This window comes from Stegodyphus dumicola, chromosome 1 (assembly GCF_044657685.1).
Source record: "Stegodyphus dumicola isolate Sdum_Otavi_A_Nest chromosome 1, ASM4465768v1".
Taxonomy (NCBI): Eukaryota; Metazoa; Arthropoda; class Arachnida; order Araneae; family Eresidae; genus Stegodyphus; species Stegodyphus dumicola.
In genome coordinates this window covers 119,469,280-119,475,958 of record NC_140768.1, presented here as the reverse complement: position 1 = coordinate 119,475,958, position 6,679 = coordinate 119,469,280, and positions in this window count along the sequence as shown.

The following is a 6,679-nucleotide window of genomic DNA, read 5'->3' as shown; positions in this document are numbered from 1 at the left end:
GAGATACATTGGTTGCGTTTAATCATTTAACTTCAACAAATATTACATTGGACTATCAGGCAAAGAAGGTATATCTTTACCGAGAATTTTTCTTTGTAAAATTGGCTTTTGTTTATGTTAGCAGAGAAAAAAATCCGTGACCTATACATGCAATCATCAAAAGAATTTTGAGAACAGTTTTAAATGTTCATGAAGAATTAATTATATGTCAATTTCTTTTCATAGATAGAAATTTCGTCTAAAACCATCGTTATATCCAAAGGTTGAAGTCTATTTCATTTTCAACGAATATTCTATTTGCACATAATACATTTTCTAATTTATTTTAGAAAGAGTAATCTTTCACGTTTTCAAAAGAATAAGGATATACTGGGTGTTGACACAATGTAGTAAATCTCTTTTTCATATTTCTTCCAGTAATGAAAAAGATTACCCTGCATATTTTCAAAGCAAAATTAAGAAAACAATTTACGCCAAATTTTGCATAAAGTATCTTCTTGTGTATGTTTTTTTTTTTTTTTTTTTTTTTTTTTTTTTTATTTAAAGTGTGGAATTTTCTCTTTGAAAATATCAAAAATTATGAACGGAGTAAAATTAATTCATGAGAAATAACTTTGAAATGCAATAATTCCATCGTAATATGAAATAGTGGAGAAAAGTGCAATACAGTTTATTTATTCACAAATAATCCCCCTCATGTGCGTAATTTATGTACTGTCGATTGATAAATATAGGTTAGTAAATTAAACGCGGTTAAACTCTTATTCGCGGTTATTTCAATACTTTTCCTTTATCAATATTTTTACGAGCTCTTCAGTAGAGCGGTAAAGGTGGCTGAACACTTGTAGCTCGCTTGGGTTTGAATCCCGGCTAAATAGTTGGATTCACGGTTTTTGTGTAACGTAAATGCAAGCCAGCTTCTCTCCGCGAAGGAATAACTCCCCTTATACAGGTAATTGTGTGCTTTGATGTAATTCAGTAAGCGAACAAAATTAATCCAATCAAACCCGAAGAATGGGTTGATTACATGTGGAGTTTTCTACCAGAAACGTAAATGCGAGCAATTTTCTCTTAAAAGGCTTACACGAAAGCATCCATCCCCTTAAGCAGATAGCGTTCGCGTGCTTTTCCGTAATCCATTCCTAATTTTCATACATTTAATAGTAAGTTGACATACACCTTATTACAGACAAAATAACAACCTTTTTTAAAAATATTTTTTTATTAACTTGTCTGAATTCCCTTTATCTCTTGAGGAGTATAAGAATTTCAGCAAATAAAACTGGCCGAAATTTTATACAATGTAACTGATGTTTTGATTCAATTTAGAAGTAACGTGAGCTTTACTGATATTTAAATACTTTTTGGCAGATCTCATCCTAAAAGAGGGTCTAAAGATAAATTGATTTTATTTAATTTACAATCAATGAAAATCATTGAAAGCAATCACTGAATGAATGAAAATCACAAAAACTATTATGCATACAATTGTCTCTTATTTATCTCCTGATAAATCAGACAAAATTGCCTACATAATAGAAGCACTTTGAAAGAGTTAACAGTTCTTAAGAGTTTTATGCACTCCACAAAAAAATGTCCAAATAAAATCTTATTATTCTTAAGTATGAAAAGGAAGTAAACGATAAAAGCGGTTTTACCTATTTTCTAGAAGGGCATTAAATCTAAAATATTAATCTATTCTTATTTGTTAAGATTAAAAATCATTAAATATGGTAAGCTTAAAGAACGCCCAAAATCGCTGACGTTTTAATCATAGCAAAAGTCAGTACTAAAAAAATTAGCATTAAAATTATGAGACAGATTGAGAAAGAGATGGCCTCTATTTGATTTTCAAGCATATTGGCGCGAGACGAAACCTGCGGTTTTTGCCAAAATGTAGCCAAACTGGTAAGAAGAGGGAAATAATGCGTAGCCAGCGGCTACTCTGAGCAGCGACAATGACCACCCAGAGATCTACAGATAGGCGATTCTCTAAAATGGGGAGGGCATGGAGGGTACAACAGTTGTACCAATGCCGGCGTCTGAGAAAGTTATTCTCCTGGTACAACTGCTGTACCAGCCGGCTTCAGAAAGTTAATGCAATCAGTTCAGCCTGAAAAACTGAGTTGTGGTGCTTAAGCTTTCTTTCCCAGGTCTTTAAGATCTGGTTACCAAGTAGAACACAGTATCCGCTACCGGTGCCACATTCTCCTTTGGAACCATCGGTGTAGATTGCAGTGGCGTTGAACCACATTGGTGACCTGCAGTTAATCGAGATTTTGAATTCGGCCGGGTGGCAAGGTGGCTCAGGAATGCTTTGCTCATAGTCAGTATAAACATAAGTCCTGTCCCATAAACTTATTGTCTCTTTGAGTCGGAGCACTCGCACTATTGCACTCTTGCGCTAAGAGATGCAGAGGCGGTAGTCCTGAAATCACGTTTAGAGCATTTGTGGGCGAGGTTTTATATCCTCGGGTAATGCTTAGGAGGAATGGTCTTTGTGCTGAGCGTAGCAGATTCTCCATTTTAGTAGTGATCGTTATGCCCCACATGGAGGCCCCATACAATGCAATACATTCAGCAACTACAGAGTACCATGTCTTAAGCATCCTCGAAGAAACTCCCCATGTTGGTGCTGCTGTTCTGAGCATGGAATGAAATATCCTATGAAGTCGTGCCTTGACCTCCTTTAAATGTGGCATCCAAGTGAATGTGTCGTCAATTATAACTCCAAGATACCTCAAGTTTCTGACTATTTTAATATTTTTCCCATGAAGATTGATGCACGGGGTTCTTCGATGGCGCTTACCTGAACAAATAAGCATACCTTGGGTTTTTGAGTTGGCAATAATTAACTTATGGTCATTGGCCCATTTGGCCATCTTGTCCATTGCTTGTTGCGCCCTAGTCTCATAAGCGTTGCGGCTGTGCCCTTTGGTTACCAGCAAAAAGTCATCGGCATAAGCCAGTATTTCCGTGTGAGGATCTGTGTTAAAGAGAGTCAGCGCTGTGTCCGCTACAAGATTCCAGAGCAGTGGACCCAGACAGGATCCTTGAGGACAGCCTCTGTTGATGGAACGTGAGTGCACTCCTGCGTCCGTAGTGGCTTGTAAGTTGCGATCACTTAGGTAGCTGTAAATAAGGTCAAAGAGAATCTTAGGGCAACCCATGTCCTGTAATCTCTTCAGTACATCGGGCCACCACAACGAGTCGAAAGCGCCCTGTATGTCCACAGAGATAATGAGACTATGTTGGTTATTTCTTCTGTTATTTGCTATTAATTTTCGTAGGTGCTGCAGCGCGTGATCCACCGATCTGCCAGGAATAAAGCCGTATTGTTTGTCATTTATGCTTTGTCCAGACAGGATGTAGTGTTTAAGTCTTTGAAGGACGACTCTCTCTAGTACTTTACCCAAGGCAGGAAGAAGGCAAATAGGCCGGTAAGACGTTGGTACATTAGGGTCTTTTTTCGCTTTGAGGAAGAGCACCACCTCACCAAGTTTGGGAAATATCTGTTGCGCCAACACGCAGTAATGTAGGCATACAGTAACTCCGGATGCGTACTGTTAATGGCTTGCAGAATGCCATTATCTATCCCATCAGGACCTGGGGCTTTATTGGTGTTTAACGCTTTAACAATGTCGCTCATTTCTTTGGCGTTTGGCAGCGGTTCAAAATTTGTTTTCTTAGTATTGTAATATTGCTCAACACTGGCTCTGATATTTCTTTGTGCGGGATTATCTGTGTCTGCGTTATCAGGTCTAAAGATATTGTCCAGAATGTGCGCGACTACTTCTGTGCTAGTTGCTGCTCCGAGGCTTATTGTGGCAGTAAGATTAGTAGGTGTAAACATCTTATCATGTGCAATACGGAAGACAGTTCCGAACTTATTCGCAGTGTTGGTACAGTACTCTTTCCAGGATGAAAACTTCGCTTTTGCAATCTGTCTTTTGTAAGTAGCCCTGTGCTTTCGAAAAATTAGCGAGTGTGTTTCTCTTTCTAAGGGATCCTTGCATGCTTGCATTCTGCGCCTTAGGGCACGGGACTTTGCTGCGTTCAGCAGTCAGCGTGGTGCTCCACCAAGGAGTGCATTTCGGGGCTGCGTAATGTTTCCTTTTCAAGACTTTTTCGCACACTGAGAGCAGTGTTTGCATAAGATCTTCATGCATGGCGTCGATGTCTTTACTACTGTTGCAATTGTTATATTGTGCGACGAGACTTTCAATATGGCTTGAGAGTGCAATTTTAAATTTATTGAGGTTTATATACTTCGTTTTCCATCTGTTCTTTGTTATAAATTGGTGCTCCGAATCAATTCTGAACTCAATGTAGCGATGGTCACTGAACGAGGGGGTTTCGCTAACCTTCCAATTGTGAATATTATTAAGTATACCAGTGGTGGCTAAAGTGATATCAGGCCACCCTTGAGCCCTTGTAATCCAGTATGTAGGAGGGCTGTCGGTGGGGTTGATGACTGCAAGGTTATGAGAAGTGATGAAGTCAAGGACAGGGCAAGCACGCCTGTTTTCCTCTGGCACACCCCATAGAGGGCTAGCAGCATTAAAGTCCCCAGCGATTATCTTATTCCTAGTAGGAATCATCATGACTTGTTCCAACTCCTGGAGTGCAGTGACAATGTCGTGCGAAGGAGGAAAATACACGCTGGTGATGGCAATCTGACCATAAGGCCCTTCCAGTTGTACAGTAACTGTGTAATCTCCTTTATGCATTAGCAGGGGCGTGAGTGGACCATTGTAGGCGATGGCTGCTTGATTGCCTACGGAATGGTAAGTTTTGAAGTTGCTGAATCCTGTGATCCTGTTGTTAATGGAATGAAACTCTTGTAGTGCGGCTAGATCTACATTGTTTTCTAGAATAACTTGTGCTGCACGGACAGTTGCGGCTTCGCTGCGTTGCAAGTTGCCTTGAAGAACTGCAAAACCATGTACTGTTATTGGATATGCAATAGCCTGCTGTTCATCTACCACTGCGCCGTTGTTTTCATTCTGAACAGTTCTGCCTTGTAGGCTTGACATTGTCTTGCACTAGACGGGTGTGTGGTGTCGAAGCTAGTGCATTTGGATTTATTGTGAGTTGTGCAAGTGACGCAGTGCGGAGTCTTTGCTTTGCACTTATCCTGGCTATGAGCTTGTCCACAGTTTACGCAAGTCAACGCTGCTTTACAAGAATGACTCAAGTGTCCCAGCCGCTGACAATTAAAACACCTTGCAACTTGAAAGTATTTTCTGAAAGCACAAGAGCTGAATCCTATAAGAATTCTTCTAAGGTCCTTAATATCCTCGTACAGATTCTGCTGTAGGTCGACGATCCAAGTGAGGCCGATAGTTGTGCGAATAGGATTTCTTGGATGTATTTGTTCTTCACTTGCTGAGGGCACCAGGCTCGCAAAAGCCTCACGTATGTCGTCTGCTGTTGCGGATGTGGAGGTACCAAAGACGAGTATTGTGGACTTCCTGAAAGAGGGCTCTCTGAGCGAGACTGCTGCTGAAAGTGAGGGCTTTTCCTCAATCGCTTTCCTGAGTGTTTCTATATTTTGTCTGTGGCTACACCTAATTAAAAGTTCGTTAGAGCGCGTGGGCCGCACTTCTTCAACAGTAATGCCCAGTTCCCTGGCGCTAAGTTCAGTAGTCAGTTGTGATCTGACTTGTTCTGGAGTTCTATCTGTTTCTTTTGCTTTTAATAGGAGGACGTGGTCTGATAACTGTTTGTTAAGTTGTGAAGTTCGTGCTTTTCTCTTTCTCTTTTTGACTTCGGTAAATAGAGTTTATTCCGTTTCCGTCTGTTCTGGAAGGTCTTCTGGTGTGGCCGGGGCTGTAGAAGAACGATTATTATTCACGCTGAGTTGCTGTTGCAGCAGCTGAATTTTTCCTTGCAGACTCTCACAGTACACTTCTTGTTCTGCAAAAGTATTGCGGATAGAGGTAATTAATGAACCACGCAGTTTTTTCTCGCTCACGCTGAATTTGCGGCTGTCTCTTGTTTGCATTAAAAATGAATGTAGCTGGTCGCTAAGATGATTGATGGTCTCGATTCTGGAAGCTGGTGAATTGATAGTAGTGGTACGCGTCTCAGCTGGAGGGAAGCGTTCACATTAATCATAGCACCATCTGAGTTTGCTTGGGATTTTGGAGTTTGCGAGCTCATTCTAGTAACTAGCAATTATCTTGCATAAACAATACAAGTAGGTTTAACTGAGCAAGTAGTATAATACAGGTAGGTATAACTCAGTACTAGGATGGTAATTGCGTAGAATTATATGCACCGTCGCACTGAGAGATCCTCTCAGTAGGGTACAGAACCTCGACCGCCAGCCCCTTTAAATAAGCATATACAGGTAATCTTAGAATTAAACAGTTGGAAGTATCTTAACTGAACACACTAAATACTATTAAAAAGATCGCATAGTAAGTATGAGCTAATAGCTCAGAACAAAACATAGGGGGGATGCACAGCGTTAATAAATTATTAAACAGCTACATATAAGATAACCCAATACAAAAAAAAAAAAAAAATCAAAACAAACAATTAATTCAATTATACAATGTACAAGGAAATGAGAGAAAACTACGGAGAACTGAGATACACAATTTACACTCAACACGTGTATTTAACTCAACACGCACTCAGCTCGTGTTATTTACACGAGTATGTTTAAATT